Raw genomic sequence first — 17,617 nt, 5'->3', positions numbered from 1 at the left:
GGTCACCACCACAAGTCTGCCACCATGTCTGACTTTGTGTTTCTACTTAAAACTGTTCTGTGACCATCAGCCAAATCTTGATAAAGTATATCACTTGGGTCCTCCCTCCTGGGATAATATATTTGCATTTAATAGGAGCTCTTAGGAGATCCTGTGCTCTCACGTCTAGAGGTGTTTTCAGAGTGACGATTTAGGCAATGGGAATTTAACCACAGGTATTATAATAATTTATCTCTCCTTTTTTGGACTAAAATCCACTTGAGGGCAGTCTCCTATTTTATTCATTTAGGATGCCTGGAAACACCTATCTCTAGCCAGTCATCAGTAATATTTCATAAATAAATATTTCAAGAATAAATAACATTTCACACCTACCTAATATAATAACTTAAGAGATGATATATATGAATTAATATATATGTATTGATATATCCTGTCCCTATGACATATTTGAATCTTCTACAGTTCTGTTCAATGGTTTTAATCACTTTTGTTGACAGATAAAATGTTTAATATAGAAGTTTCCAGTGATCCCCATCTCTTAATATTCATAGCCTTGTATAATCCCCTTCTCTTGAGTAACTTGCTTCTGGCCAACAGAATATGGCAACATTGATTATGTTATGTGACCAGACTCTACTTCCATGACTAGGTTACAAAAGACTGTCACTTCCCTTAAGGTAGCAGACACCTCTGTTGGCTTTGATGATGAAGGAAGTCGCCATGTTGGAGAGGTCCAAATGTCCAGGAAGTGAGAGCAGCCTTTGGCCCTTTGGCTAGTAGCCAATAAGGAACCAAGACCCTCAGTCCAACAACTTGGAAGGAACTGAATTCTGCCAACAACCACAGAGGCTCAGAGGCAAATTCTTCCCTGGTGGAACTTTTAGATTAGAGCTTAATTCCAGCAGCCATCTTGATTGTAACCTTGGGAGAGATTTTGAAGCAGAAGATCCTGCTGAGCTCGGCTCCCACTCCTGACCCACAGGAGCTATGAGATAATAAATGTGTGCTGTTTTTTAGCTGCTAAATTTGTGGTAATTTGCTATGCAGCAACAGAAAACTCATTTAGAGGTCTTTTATCCCGGTTGTCCTCCAACTTGTCACACATCCCCAGTGACATTTTAAATGAAATCAGCCCTGGGAAAAATGCCCAAGATTAGGAGTGATGGTCGGATCTTGGAGAGTTGCCCTTCCCATTTTGTCTCCTCCTTCAGCAGGAACACTTCAAGAAAATTTAGAGCGTTGACCAAACTTCTCAGTCTCTAAAATCCTCTATGGTTCTGATGGACAGAGGCTGAGCCACAGCCAAGAGAGCCTTCCCTTGTGCCTCCCTGTCTAAATTGAACTTCACGCCCCCCTCTGTGGGCTGCTTTGGTCCTTAAAGCAGTGCTTCTCCCTGTCCTAGGCCTTGTGCCTTATGCCTGAAGGAAATGCCAACCCCTCCAGCAGTGGATACCAATCCATTTTCTTTCATAAATCACCTGGGAAGTGGGTGGAAGTGGGAAGCAGATTTGAGGCTTACAGATAGAGAACCTGATTCAGGGAGTCTGAAGTGAGGTCTAAGATTCCTAATTTTTAATATGCTCCCATGGGATTCTGATGGTTTGTAGTGAAGCCCCTTGAGAAATTCTGATCCAGAGTCTCTGACACATTTCTCAGTTTCCTAAAAGCACACCCTTGACATCAAGATGTCCATGTTTTAATGACTAACCAACAGTATTAGATCATCCTTGTGACCTTGAAAGTTTTAACCTCTCTAAACTTCAGTGACCATAATTGTCATCTGATTGACTGATCTAGATAAATCTCTATTAGTCTTATAATCTAGGCCCTAAGTAGTGAAAGGGATAGCTGAATTTAAATAAAGTAAGAGCACACAAATGGCATTTACTGTGCATCAGGCACAAAGTCATTCTACATGAACACTCTTAGCTCCTAAAATAATCTCATGAGGTATGTACCACTATTATCTCATTTTACAGATGAGGAGACTGAGGCCCAGGAAGACTGAGTGATGTGCCCAAGGTCATAAACTTAGTGGATATTGTAGGCAGCAATCAAATATTGTCAGCGTGGCTCCAGAGTCCATGCTTTCAGGGGCCACGCTAGCCCACCTCTTTCGCAGGTTAAGTGTTCACGAGTTTACAAAATGGCAATATTAGGGTGGACTACACTTATTGGAGATGAATATGAGTTACAATTATCCTTTATTGTGGAATAGGATCACTGTTGGCAGGAGGTATGGGAGGAAGCAATTATAAACACAGGGAACACCCAGAGAAGAATTGTGGAAGTAGGCCTGAGCGTGGCGGGTTTTCTCATCTGGGCCACTGACAGCTAAAGGCTGAGGATCCCGTTGCGTGGGGCTAAATGTATCCTAACCGATCAAGGTTCTACCAGGAAGCCAGGGTCTTTAGTGAAATAACACCAATAAGAGTTAACAACAGTATGTGCTTCCACACAAGTTATTTCATTGCATCAGAAATGAAATAAAAAAAAACAGGGCACCTGGGTGGCTCAGTCAGTTAAGCATCTGCCTTCGGCTCAGGTCATGATCCCAGGGTCCTGGAATTGAGCCTCTCATCAAGCTCCCAGCTCAGCAGGAAGCCTGCTTCTCCCTCTCCCACTCCTCCTGCTTCTCTTCCTCTCTCGCTGTGTGTCTCTCTCTGTCAAATAAATAAATAAAATATTTAAAAAAAAAAAAAAAGAAAATGAAATGAAAAGTCACCAGCTTGGGAGTTGGAGAAACTATCCTCTCCAGCCTCTGTTTCCCCATCTGTAAACTTTGCAAAATACCATCACCTCCCTCAAGTCATGAGGATTAAAATGAAATCATATTTGCATTCCATTCAGCTCAGCATCCAGCACTGACCACCTCTAGAAAGCAGAGAGGAAGGCAGTGATCACGACAGCAAATAATTATTGAGCTCCTACTGCATGCCTGCCTCCTTTCAGTGTATTCTTTCATTTCACCCTCTTGGAGAGAGGTATGGTTAAAAGCACCGCTTAGGATTCTAGTCAGCAGAGCTCCTGGGGAGCAGACATGGGGAGGGCAGGTGGAATTATCTTTCTTTCCAGTCGATAATTCAGGAAGCAGTACAGGAAACGGAAGTGGCTTGCTGAGGATTACATGATGTCAGAACTGGGAACTTCAGGCTTTCTCCATTTAAAATCCCGAGTCTGGGCCATGGGATGTCAGTGGCCTGTCTCAGTGTCTTGGTGTCTCATGCCCAGGGGTGAGCATTTGCCTTCTGCTGGCCTTTCTTGTTAACAAACGCAATAGCCTCTGGTTGTTATTAACAATATTCACGGCCACAGACTCTGAAAGAGGAGAAGCTGTCATGCCTTGCATGGCTCGGGAGAGGGCTGTGGCTCCCACCGGATGTATCCAGAACACCCATCCAAAGGCCTGGATGGACCTGATTTAATGAGGTCGCTAGCTAGCTCTCCATGGTAGTGAGAAGGAGCCTTGTTGGGAGAAGATTTGCATCCTCCGGGAGCTCTTTGCAGGGTGATGGACCAAACTGTCAGCAGTGGGAGGTCTTGGGGAAAGATCTGGGACTCTTCTTATGTGGAAAAATCCTCTAAGCAGGTACACGATCTTTTCCACTTCCCTGCGGGGACCACCCACGTGCTGTGTACACTGGAATGGGGAGGGGAAGTGACCATGTGTTTTTACTTAGGTGTGGGTCGCTCAATTGTGTTAAGTGTCACTGCCTACATTGTTTTAGCCCCTCACAGCCCCCGGATCCGAACAGTGGCTCTGACTCCTTCATTCTGGTTTTGATCATGCAAGTTGAAAATGAATCTACAGAGGTTAGAGGAGGACCGAGTCATCGGCGCACATTCCTTATCTCCAGAGAGCCCAGTGTGTTTCTCGAGCTCACACAGCCCGTTGGGGCTAGAACCCCGGGTGGCCCTAGAACCTGGAGCAGCTGCAGGCCAGGGTGGAAACAGCCATCCGGACCAAAGAGCACCCAGTCCTGATTCTGTTTTCTCCAGAAAACAGAGTGGCAGGGTAACCTCCTGCATTCAGGAATATACTTCACATCATTCTTTCTGTCCTCCCGCTGGGTCCCCACATCAGCCTACAGCGTTCATGCTACTTTTCTATCCACTGTACAGATGTCTGTGGCCCAAGGTCACAGAGCACATGGGGGTAGATTTGTGGGTGTTTTTTTCTTCTCACACTGCTCAAGGCTAGCCTGGATCTGTTTGAAGAGATCCAACGCGTCCAGGACTGTCCTCTATGGTGGGCCTTACTGTGGCGGGAACCCTCCCTTCTTAGCTTTATTTTCAAAGACTTGAGGGATTCTGTAACTACATTGTAGGTGTCTCATTTTCACTCATGTTTTGTCCATGCCCCTTCCCTGACACCCTCTGTCCCTTATTTGGAGACAGCTGAGTTTGGTGGTACGATGTGAGGGCTGCTGGAAACCCCTAGCCCCGAACCCCTTCCTCGGCTGGAGTCTGTTGTTACTAGCTAAAACCCGAAGCCCAGCTCTTGACTCCAGGCCCCTCTAAATGCAGACCTTCTTTGTGGAGACAGTGCACCCCATAATTCTTGATAGTTCAGCTTCTGTAATTTGTATCTGGAGGTTTCCCAGCTCCTTGCCTGGAAAACTAACACTAGGAGAACATTTGGGTCCCAGGCAGTGAGAGAGGAACTGGATCTTGGGGAGAATGAGGGATCACTGGGGAAGTCAGAGAGCTGAACTTGGACTTCAACCACAGCCCCACTGGGGGGTCACTTCAGCTGAGCATGAGTCTGCACTCAGAGCTCCTTGGCACAGAGTGTGGGCGAGGCCAAGGCAGGACTCACCCAGCTACACAGAGAGGAGCGACACAGCAGAGCAGGGGGACCTGCTGTGCAGCGGGTGTTGGCAGAGGCAACCAGGGAGGGTGTCTGTGGGTGGCACGAGCACCCGACTCTGGTATTTCCATTTCTGCCTGATGAGGCCAAGTGAGCCCAGTCTTCCCAGGGCAATTCCAGCACAGCTCATTTGTGCCTGTTTTACAATGGTGTTGATAAAATCCCCACGGAGCCCCGGAGCATGTGTGAGGAGTTCCCACCAGAAATCTAAACAACGCCCTGGCGTTGCTGACAGCTTAATAATGTGACAAAGTTCAACTCGTTCAATGACAGGGACAAGAATGCAGCTGGGCTGGTCTGACCTAGAGCTTTACACATAACCCCCCTCCCAACGCTGACCTAGCATTTGACAAATAACCTTTTCTTAGCCTCCTCGAAGGCACCAGACAGAACCAAGTGCCATGAAGGGGCCACATGCCACCGTTAAAATGTTAAATGGAGTGGCAAGGGCCACCAGAGTCCCTGGGGGCTGACATTTATCTTTATTATTATTATTAATAATAATGCATGTATTGCTTTTTGGTGCATTCCAGGGTTTTTTGCACTCCTAAATCACGCGGCTATACATCAGCAGGCCCGATAAATCACCCAATGAACCCAAATTCAATGCAGCTGTCAGGCCAGATCCGAGGGAAGCGGAGTTAGCTTAATTGAGCTACAGCAGGGAACCAACGGGCGTTGCCCAGAAAAATCAGAATAATAGCAGTGTTGCTGGTGACATTTCAAGAACTAGACGTGAACTGCTAGCTTCAGCTTTAATTTTATAAGAGGGAATGGGGGGGAACGGGTGCAGGGAGAAATCCAGACTTCAACAAATATTTAAGCTTTTTTTTTTTTTTTTTCCTCAAAGCCAGTACAGACAATGAGTTCCACATTTAGAAATCTCGGTAGAAGGAATTCCACTTTTTCTCATTTCTCTAGCTTCTTCTCATTTCTTCTGCCTGCTCACCTCCTCCACTCCATGCCCCTTCCCTGTAAAAAGAAAGCTGAAAGCAAAGGAACAACGGGATTTGAGTTGGAGCCAACTGAATGGGCCAAGAGGTTACATATGGAGCTAACAAATCATGGAACCGTGAAGGATATTACTGATTTAAAGTTATGTATGTTAAAGCCCAAATCTTAACAGCATTCATAAAGGTAAAGGTAAGTAATGGAGAGGCTTAACCGGCAGAAAATAAGCTTTTTCCCGGCTGCCCTGCCTCCCCCCATCAGACTTGCAGTGTGTCTCAGCCAGAGAAGGATACCCAGCCACAGAGTCTCCCTGTCAGCTGACAAAAGGAAAGGCCTTACCCTTACCAACCTAGGAAGGACAAGTTCAGCTGGATCCTGCATTTATATACGAGGCCTCAGCTACCATGATTTGGTTTATTTTTGTGTGCACAAGTGTGTGTATTTCTTCTTCAGATGTTTTGGGGTTACCAGAAAAACCATTCCCTTTTCCCTCTTAATTTTTAAAACTGTGTGTAATTTCAGGGAAATTTGATCCATGTGTTTCAGATTCATTTGCACATAATCATGAAAAACCTTTCTGGAAAGAGCGATTTTCCTTCCCTAGGAGACTTTGGTGCCCTTTTTAACCCACTGAGCCACCCAGGCGCCCTGGTGCCCTTTTTAAATAAGCCCCAGGAGTGCCCTTCTACCCCAGGTCACCCTCTCCCAATGCAGAGGGCTGTGTTTGGCCAAAGGAAAGCCAGCCTGACCACTGAGGGCATGGGGTCTGGTGTGAAATGTTGAACACGTGAATTTGGACTGGGTTTTGGCAGAGGGAAAATGATTTCCCCTGGCCCCAGTGTTTACACAGAGAAAGAAGTCTTTCTTACACACACAGACACACACACACACACACACAAAGATGTGAAGATGCACAGATCTGCTGGGGAACATGTCCTGTGGGAGCTCGGCCTATGAGGGTTAGCCTCCGGTTCACAGGTTCCGAAAAGGCAATTGTTGCTTTACTTTGAGGTTCTTTGGGAAAATGCTGTCGCCCAGAGACTCCCAACTACCAAAAACACCCCGGAACCCTCTTGGATGGGTTTCAAAGGCCGTAGCCTGTCTGCGTCCAGGACACGCATTTCCCCACCCTCCATCCACAACAACCCAGCCACTGCACTGAAGCCACAATGGCATTCCTTCAATCCAAAACAAACATGTCATTACCAATCTCAGATTAATTGATGCCATTTGTGTGTCCTGCCTGTTGGGTTTCAGCTGGAGCCAGCCCAACAGCAATGGCCACCGCCCTTGCAAACCTCAAGGCGCTCGCAGCTTTGGCCCTTGGCAGAATTCCCTTAGCTGTTCTTTGTCACCCCTGTGACTCCCAAGCCTTTTCTTCTTCCCATTCCCTTCCCACTCTGAGGCTTTGGGTAATTTTGAGTTTCTAGTGGAATGAGGTTATCTGTAGAGTGGAGTTTTGCTTTGAGTTAATGTCTCTTCTGTATTTCATGAATTTTAAGAAACACATTTGTTTTAACACCCCTGAAATCAGGATATTCCTTACAACTGATAATGAGAAAACATGATGATGAAGTAATGGGAAGCATTTCCCTTTTTAGGGGTACATGTGATAATGGTGGGTCTAGTCTGGGTCCCAAAGAGATATATGATCACTTCTCAAAACACAGATAAACTTTTACCTCTCTCGCTCATTCTCTCTCCATTCATTCTGCCATAAGCATATACTGACCACACGCCTGATTGCACAGCGAGGGGATCGGAACCGTGTTGGAATGGCCTCTCCCTTTCAGAAAGTTATAATTTAGTTCTAGACATAAGTGAATACATGACCAACCTCTGCAAAGTGCTAAATTAGTGGTGTGGCCAGAAAGTGGCCAAGAAGAGCAAGCTGGAGCCACAGAGCTGAATGGAGAGACTGAGCCAGAAACAGGCAGCCTCTTTGCTGGCTTGGCTCTGCACTCCCACCTGTAGAATGAGGGACTTGTAGCATATCAGAGCATCCCAGCATGTGTCCCCTAGAACAGAGTCAATGGGAATGCTGTGGGAGAAGAGGGTTCCACTGTCAGGGGTTGGGCCATTGAGAGATGTCGCCATATTCTTTTCTCAGAGACTCCCAATACATATTAGCTTATTATGAGCTCTGAGAAGTTGTACCATGAAAGATGTGTTTAAATTTTGTTTAACTCAGTGTTTCCCAAATATATTTGTTCCTGGAATCCTTTTTTTTTTTTCCCCAGTCAATGTAGCTAGCACTGTAATAAACCTTAGGAAAGCTGCAAGTCTCTTCCAACTCCAACATTCCAGGAATTCATGAGACAATGTGTAGCTGTGGTACATGGGGAGAAGGCGTTGAGCTGTGCTCGTAGTGTGATGGGCTCCTGGAACAGGGGCAAAATGTACTTAATAAATAGGGTTTAATAAATATAGTATAACTTAACCATAACAGTATATGGTATAATAAATAGAGGATATGGGGTGCTGGGTGCCAGGAACTCAGAGAGAAGTGAAACACTGCCCCGACCTTAAGTGGCTCTTACCAATGGAGAAGCCTGGATTTTTCCAAATGTTTAGAAGAAAATGTATATCTGGCTTGTCAGTTGTCATTGAAGGTAGAAAGAAAGGGCCTTAAGGAGGCAAAGCATGCCTGGAGGAAAGCAGTGACGGCTCCCTGCAGGGAGAACCATCAGAACCGGGTCTCAAAAAGGAGGGGTGACGATCTGGGTTCCTGAAACAGGAGCAGGAGAAGAGCATTCAAGGCGGGGGTGAGGGGGGGACATAAATACAAAAAAAAAAAAAAAAAAAGGCAGGAGGATGTTTTCGTAGCTTGTAGTAGCTTGAGGGCAAGATACATGGTGATGAGGGCTGACTAGTTGGTTTGGGAACAGACCATGAAGGGTCCAACTCAGCAAGTAGCAACAACAAAAGAGGAGACGTAATTATCTCCCATAATAAGGAGTCTGGAGGTCCATAATGAGAGGGTCTAGGACTGGCTCAGAAGCACAGGGATGCCTCCAGGGGCCTGTGCTCCTTCCATCCTTCTCCTTGGCCATTCCTCACCATGTTGGCTTTTCATCCACATGCTGTTGTCTCATGTCAACAGACGCTGCCACGGAATCAGGCATACTCCTGGTGGATCATACACCTTATCCTTAAACATAGGCATTTGGAGGTGTCTTTTAGGCAAGGGAATCGGGCTTTTTTGCAAAGAGAAGTGATATGATCAGACAGGTGTTTTTGTAAGATGATTTGGTTGCCAAGTAAAGGCAAGAGGGGAAGAAGAGGAACTGGAGGCAGGAGACAATACAGAATTGAAATTATCCAGGTAAAAAAGTCTTGCATGCTAACACCAAATCCCTAGCAGGACTCCAAAGAAGGAGGCAATAGGGGGAAAAAATGCTTTTCTTTTGATATGTAAGGCAACTCTAGGCAGCCCCAAAGACTCACCTTTTCTCGCATTGGCTAGAACTTGGTCACATGACTACCAGCAGCACAACGGAGGCTGAGAAGTCCAGTTCCTGGCAAAGGCAAATGCAGTAGGCATGAGACCATTCAGGATTCAGTCACTGCCGCTGGGCTGTGGCCCAGATGAGAAATGAGCCTTTTAATTCATGAAGCACTAAGATTTGGCAGTTACTGGTTACAGCCATTAGACTAACTTTTGTAATACATGGGAATCCCAATGCTTAATAGTTATGTCTTGATGAATGAGGAATGGAATCGAAAACTGAGCTATGGCAACTGCAATTTTGGGGAGAGGGCGTATGTTGGGGACCAGGTACCCTTCACCGTTTCATCTTTTCAGAGGTTGATGATTTGTAACTACCCAATATGTGACGAGCTGTCAAAAGTACATGTAAAGTGCTGTGTATCTCATGGAATAAGTTTTCAATAATTTCAACTTTCTCATTAAAGGTTAAAAATAAAAAGACAATTCAGTTGAGAATTCTAATTAAAACACTTACTGTCCCACCCTTGCCCCACTATCTATTTCAAGTGCTAGCCTTCCCTAATTATGTTAGTAATGTTGCACCCATGATGTCAACAGAAAATCACTTTTTTCTCCAAAGAAGCAGGTCTGATGGAGAGGGTGGGGTCTGGTCAGTCCCTCAAAGTGGAAGCGTATGGAAAATGCTTCCCTGTTGTGGATACAGATCTGACAGAGGGAAGATGAAAAGATGGGAGGGAACTGCAACTCTCCAGTTGCTGCCTCTCAATTTAATAAAAAAAAAATGATAATAAAAAAATAAAAAAAAAACCTGAGGCTGATGAAATGAGGTCGTAAAAATCCAGGGAGGAAGGGGTCCTCTCATTCTAGAGGTCTTAAAAGCTAAGGGAACACCACATTTATAGGATATCTACAGTAGACTTTGGGGAATATATATTCAATAGGGTTCAAGAAAAATAAATATGATGCCATGTCAAGAAGTTCCAAATGTAGAGATAGCCCAAGCAGAATGGGAGGCCCTCAAAATTCTGAAAACATGAGCTTTGTGAAGAAGCAGAACTCCCCATCCGAAGTAACCAATATGGCACAGGAACTTTTTCACAGATTTCCATGGGATGAAAACAGGGGGACATAACTGAAGATGAATGTTGAAGATGGGATCAGTTGGCCAGAATAGAATCTGGAAGATTAGCTCCCAATGAATTCAGCCTTTTTTTTTTTTTTTTAAGATTTTATTTATTTGGCAGACAGAGATCACAAGTAGGCAGAGAGGCAGGCAGAGAGAGAGGAGGAAGCAGGCTCCCCTCAGAGCAGAGAGCCCGATGCGGGGCTCGATCCCAGGACACTGGGATCATGACCTGAGCCGAAGGCAGAGGCTTTAACCCACTGAGCCACCCAAGCGCCCCTTGAATTCAGCCTTTTAAGCTAAGTACCATAAGAGCTTTCCTGGGTCTCTTCAGAGTAGGCCCTGAAATGGGCTGATCTTCCACAAAGCATGGAGAAACCAAGTCCTCAATATTTCTCTCAGGGCCAGCCCACAGTCCTGATGCTGCCCAGGCTTCTATCTCTGCATCTGGGTCAGTAACGGAAGATGAACCCCAGGGAAGACACTTGCCTAACCCTCTATCCTTGGGTGTGCTCTGAGCCGACCCCCTCCCCATCCTTGTCCATGTAAGTCACACCTGCACAGACCCCTTTCATCAGCCCAACTTCAAGTGGCAATTTAAACCTTTTAAGGCCACCTGTCGAGCACCCACTCACTAGATTTCCTTTTATCACCGGCTTGAGGGGAGTAACTGGATAACATAATTATGAGGCAGGAGAATGGGGTGTTTTGATTTGTGTTCTTTGAGGATTAGCCAAGTGCCCCACTGCCAAATCCATGATCACCTGAGAGGAAATCTGAAGGGAGAACCTGCCAAATCAGTCTTCCAGGTGCTCTTTAGGCAAAGGGCTTTGAAAATGGCCTTTTCTGCCTTCTTCTCATCACTGCAGAGCTCCAAGGCATTTGGGGTGGACAAAGCTGGTGGGTGCCTTCTTCCACAATGAGGTAGAAATAAGCAAAGGAAGACATTTTCCAAATATCTGGACCCGGGACAAGACAAGAAGCCCACTGGATGTGGGAATATGTGCAAAGTAATGATATGGAGCCAGACCTCTGATCTCCTGAGCATTCTCGGGTGCTGTGCCCCCTTTTGTGTGAAGACTCTTGAGTGCTTACTGGCAATGCCAGGGAGGTGGCAGGAAAAGGCAACTTGGTCTCAGACTTCAGGGTGTGTGATGCGGAAATCCCATCTTTGCTGCCGCAGACAGCCTCTCTGAAGATGCTTGAGTGACATTCCAGTTTGGGGTGAGAATATGTGGAAACATCAAGAAGGGACATAGGCGGGACATTTTCAGAAGTGAACAAATACACAGTATACTAGTTTCCAGGGCTTCCATAATAAAGTAACCATAACCTGGGTGGCTTAAAACAACAGAAATCTATCTCTCCTGGTTCTGGAAACCAGAAGTCCACAAAGTGTTGGCATGGCCATGTTTTTCTAACGCCTCTGGAGGAGAATCCTTCCTTGTCTTTTTCAGCTTCGAGTGGCTCCAGCTATGACAACATAATATCAACTCTCTGCTTCTGTCTTCACATGGTCCTTTTCCTTTGGTGTCTATCTGCATTCAAATTTTCATCTTCTTATAAGGGTGCCCCTCATTTGGATTAGGGCCCACCCTGATCCTGTAGGACCTCATCTTAACCTGAATCCCTCTGCAAAGACCCTATTTCCAGATAAGGTTACATTAAGAGGTACTATGGGTCAGGACTCCAACATTTCTTCTTGGGGGGACATAATTCAACCCCTCACACATGGGTAGATGAAAAACCAAAGTTACCATTGGTATAACTTATCCCATGAGTAGCTGGAATGCTGTAGAGTCTTGGACCTCTGTTACTTCAACTTCGGGTTCACCATCTAAGAAGCAATGGCTTTTTAATATTTGCTCTAATTCTAAAGAGAGATGATCTGTGATATGTAATATATATAATAAACTTAAAGGTAATAAAATTATAATACAAATTTAGAAGGTGGTTCTAAGCCTGAGGGGAAGGGAAGCCTTTGGGGACCTACTTGTTACAGGAAGGCTTTAGGAGAGAGGGGTAAAAAATATTGGGAGGAGGGAGGAAAATGATCCACTGACTAATAGAATCCCCCCAGTACCTCCTGCTTATTATAGTATGACTTGTTGAAGGTTGCAGTCAAAGACGAACTGAAAGGCAGGGCCAGAATATAGTAGGTAGTCCTAAAATTCCCAGAAGGTCCAAGGGGTGTGTGGTGGGAGGGGACATTGCTGGATATTCCCAGAAATTGCAGTTCAAAGAAGCCAACTGAAGTGAGAGTAGTTCCAGAGGGTTCAGCTGGGGGTGGGGGAACCCACGAGGCTTGAAGCTCAAGGCAGTATGTGCTCCATCTCCCCTGTGGGCTCTCACCTGAGCTTGGCAAACCCGGGCTGCTGGGGAGTCTCCACAGCCATGTGTTGTCTCTTCCCCAATGTGGGATCTGTGTGTCATATGGGCATTTTCTATCAATTACACTTCTTAATTCAATTCTGTAGGAAGGATCTGTTAACTGGCACATCTAATATTTCTAGGGTTTCAGGAAAGTGCTGATGGGAGAAATATTAAATTAACCAACTGGGTTGAAAACTCATGAAAAATCACACTGAGGTTGTGCCACAAGCTGGGTGGGACACGGAAGGGATGAGTTCAGACGAGAAGCATCATGGACACTTAGAACTTTGTCTCAAGAGCCTATGGAAGTCCTAAATGGCCTATTTTTTTTAATTACCCCAAAAGTTCACAGGAACCTGTCATAAACAGATTTTGATACATATTACATACTTTCCAAAATAGGGACAGAATACAACACCACAGCATCTCGTCACATGACTTAAGTAATAAAATATATAAAAACATGTACAGAGAAAAATCTCTTTCCTACCTTGTTCCCTTACATTCAGTTCCCATCCTACCCAGTAAGGAATATTATTATTATTTTTTTTGTTTATCCTTTCAAGGAATTTGTCAAAAATTTGCCAGCCAGGGACACCTGCGTGGCTCAGTGGGTTAAGCCTCTGTCTTCTGCTCAAGTCATGAAATCAGGGTCCTGTGATCCAGCCCCACAATGGGCTTTCTGTTTGGCAAGGAGTCTGCTTCTCCCTTTCCCTCTTCCTCTGTGTTCACTCCTTCTCAAATAAATAAATAAATAAATAAATAAATAATCGTATTTTTTTAAAAATGGTCAGTCAACAGAGATTTGTATTCTGTTTTCCTTTATTTATGGATTATTTATGTATGCATTTATTTACGTATCTAGCTATCTATTCATAGAGAGAGCATAAGCAGGGGGAGGGGTAGCAGGAGAGGGAGAGATATAGTCTTAAGCAGCCTCCATACTCAGAGCAGAGCCTGATTCAGGACTCTGAATCTCCCAAACGCTGAAGGTCATAATCTGTGCTGAAATCAAGAGTCCATCACTTAACCAACTGAGCCACCCAGGCACCCCTCACTTGTTTTCTTTACCCAACTGGTGACACACTTTATGCATGTTTCTATATTTATTTATATGAATGTAAAATTAAGTATGTGCATACTTATTAATCACTGCATTGTTTGCAGTAGCAAAAATTTAGAACTAAGTTTGGTGTCCAGCAGAAGGGGATTGGTTAAGTTATGGAATAGCTACACTACAGAATAGTATGCAGCTGTAAAAACTGTGGATAAACATTTTGTGCTTATATGGAAAGATCTGGAGGGTATATTAAGTAAAAAATGTAAGATACAGGACAATGTATGCAGTATGTGCTATTGGGGTAAGAATGGAGGCTATAAGAATATATATTTTCATTTTCTTGCAACTGAATAAAGAACAATCCAGAAGGATGCACAAGAAGCTAATAAAATCTTTACATATAGATGATGAAGGAAGTATAATTATGAGGGATGGGGTGGTGAGATTTTTCAGTATTTAATTTGTTATACTACTTCAAGTGCTGAACCACACAAATGCATTAAATGAAAATAATAATTAATTAATTAAATGCATATACCTGGAATCTGCTAATCATACCATCAGGAACTTATTTTACAAATGTTTTCTCATATATGTTCAAAAATACCACCAAGAATGTTCACGGCAGCCTTATTTCAATGGCAGAAGACTTGAAATGACCTTATTGTCTATTAAATGTAGACTGGTCAAGTGAATTAAGTTATACAGTGAAACACTGTGCAGATGTTATAGAAAATGTGAAATATATTGATATAGGAAGCTCCTTAAGATAGATTTAGTAAGAAATGCAGAATTAAAAGTCAAGCTCCCATTTTTAATAAAATAAATCTGAAGCAATATATGCACGCACATGTCCTATAGTCTTACAAAAAACATGATGTGCAATATAACGTGTGTGTGTGTGTGTGTGTGTGCATCAAAAATTTCTGGAAGTTAATATAAGGAATTGTTAACACTGGTGTCCTCTCAGATGTGGGTGAGAGTATTTGCCATAGGAAGGTCATCTTCTTCTCATTGTAATGCCTCTTGAAATGCATGACTTTTCTTTGACTGTGCATGTTTTTTTTTTCCAATTCAAAAATATTTACAAATTCATCAGTAAATAAATGTACAGAGGTGTCTGGGTGGCTCAGTGGGTTAAGCCTCTGCCTTCGGTTCAGGTCATGATCTCAGGGTCCTAGAATCAAGACCCGCATCAGGCTCTCTGCTTTCAGCAAGGAGCCTGCTTCCCCGCCCCCCGCCTGCCACTCTGTCTACTTGTGATCTCTCTGTCTGTCAAATAAATAAATAAAATCTTTAAATAAATAAATAAATAAAAGGTAAACACATATCCATACAATGAAAATTGTACACCTATGAAACAAACAACTGAGGAAGCCCTTTATGTACTTAAATACAACATTCTCTGAGAGACATTGTTAAAGAGTTTGTATTTTTAATTTTAGATGTCCTAAGGAGTTGCATACTATGTGTACCTGGTTCATAATTTTACCCGGTCACAGAACTTTGTGTTACTTTGGGTTTGATCGTATTACAGCTCCGCCTTTCAGACTGAGGAACGTTATTTTTTGTTTCAGTTCTTCTTCCTCTTCCTTCCTTCTTCCTAAGACCTTCTGTTGGTCTTTTGGATTGAAATCCCAACCCCTAATGGCTAGTGAACATGAGCAACTTGCTTAATGGCTACAGGCCTCTGATTCCCTTTCTGTAATTTTTTTTTCAAAAAAGGAGTACATTATGGGAATATTGCAAGAATTTGAGATAATTCCAATACATACTATTTAGCACATGAGGTCCCAAGGATATGCATTTAACATAGAGACTATTGTGACCATTAATATTCCTTGGGATATGTCCATCCAAACTGCAGACAGGAGTGATCATACCCTGGTTTTGCACTAGGAAGTACAAAGCTTTGTGTGTCTTGGCCAATGCTGTTCTAGGAGATCCCAGTATTTGGCTGGCCTTTTTGCCCACAGTATGTACTTAGGCTAGTATATCAGAGAATCAATATTCTTTGGATGCAGTTGGGGCTGTATTCTTACCTATATGGTGCATTTTACAACCCCTGGTAGGGAAGCTTATTGTCATCTGTTAGACATAAATTTTACCCAGTGGCTTCCCCCTCAGGATGTCTCTTGCTGCCATTGGTTGCTCCCGGTCCTATTTGCGTTCAAGTCCATATTTATGAGAATATCTTTTAAAAGAGGAAGTGAAGATGTCCTTGTCATCTCTTTTTATTTTTAGAGAGTTAAAAAGAAAACAACTGCCTCTCCATTTTCTCTCTCAGGGTAGCTCTGGGTCAAGTGGTCTCACTGATTATCTAGTTGGCTTTCTGCCTTGATGCATTTATAGACCCTTTTATTATTGACTTTGGAGCTCCTCGCAAGGTACTCCAAAAAAGCATTTTAAAATAGTCTCCAGTGGGCAATTTACATTTTAACTGCTCCTTTCATTACTCCCCTCAACACCCTCATATAGTTCCCCTTTCTAGAATTAAATAACCACATGATAGCTTTTGGGCTCCATGTCTCTCTTGGTTGTTGAACTTGGCCCTGTTGTGGTCTTAATTGTGCAATGGTTCAGTTAGAGTCTCATGATCTTTTACATTCATCACCTTTCTTCAACATTTGTTTTCAGATTATATCGCATCTTGATAAATCAAGAGCTGGATAATTAACGCCATCTTGGTTTGCTTTTTTTGAGAATCTCTCTGAGAATCGCTGGCACTATGAGAAGAGATGGTGTTCCAGGAGTTGTGTGAGGCATGAGAATGGGCTGGGGGCAACAGGAAAGAATGAAGATGATCATTTTCTGCAAGTCCTTTGGTTCCAGGTGAATGTAAAGTCTCTTTTCCCCCTTAATTAATCTAAAATTTAAGGGTGAAGATCTACCTGTCTCTTGGGTGTTACTTTAGAGGCCATAGTACTCTAAATATCATCACCCTTGAAATACAGACTTGGGATTTCAGGTTTTCTGGCTTCACTTTTCTATCACACTTTCATAAATCCCATGGCAGGCCCTGCCAACTCACAATTTTTCTTTCTCTTCACTTTATCCACATTCATCTTCCTGAAGGACAGGCCTGACCTTACTCTGAAGGCCAAAAGTTCAATGAATTTGTGGGAAAAAATTCTGGTAGAAAATAGCTCTTCACAAGTCCAGTGCTAATGTTTCCAAAGCTGGCCCTCTTATGCACATACATACGCAGCTTCCCATAATGTTCCTGACACCTCTGAGGCTATACTGGCCGGGTATCAACTGGGGTTGGTCTAGGGTGGCAATCCTTATGTTGCCAAAAGTAAGGAATTTTTTTTATTTTTAAATTTTCTCATGTTTTATTCAAAGAAGGAATTCTACACGTGCCAAGGAGTCCTTCGGATGCCTGGGTTTTGCACTCATTTAAGTGACGACTCTTGGTTTCGGCTCAGGTCATAGTTTCACAATCATGGGATCAAGCCCTGCATAAGGCTCTGTGCTCAGCAGGGAAGTCTGCTTGAGTTTCTCCCTCTCTCCCTCTCCCTCTGCCCCTCCACCTGCATTCTCTCTCTCTTTCTTTCTAAAATAAATAAATCAATCTTAAAATATACATATATATAGGAATGATGTAGCAGATGAAAAGAGACATGGAAAGATGTTCATAATGTATGAGTAAGGAAAAAAATTGAAAAATAGTATACAGAGTGTTAGTTGACAATGACCAAAACAAATAAATGAGAAAAAAATCACCAGAAAAACATGATTGGAAAAAGCTACAATTATTAGATTGATTTCAATCAAAAAGAACAC

The sequence above is a fragment of the Mustela nigripes genome, chromosome 5 (genome assembly GCF_022355385.1).
Source record: "Mustela nigripes isolate SB6536 chromosome 5, MUSNIG.SB6536, whole genome shotgun sequence".
Lineage (NCBI taxonomy): Eukaryota > Metazoa > Chordata > Mammalia > Carnivora > Mustelidae > Mustela > Mustela nigripes.
Note: the sequence above shows the minus strand (reverse complement) of the source record.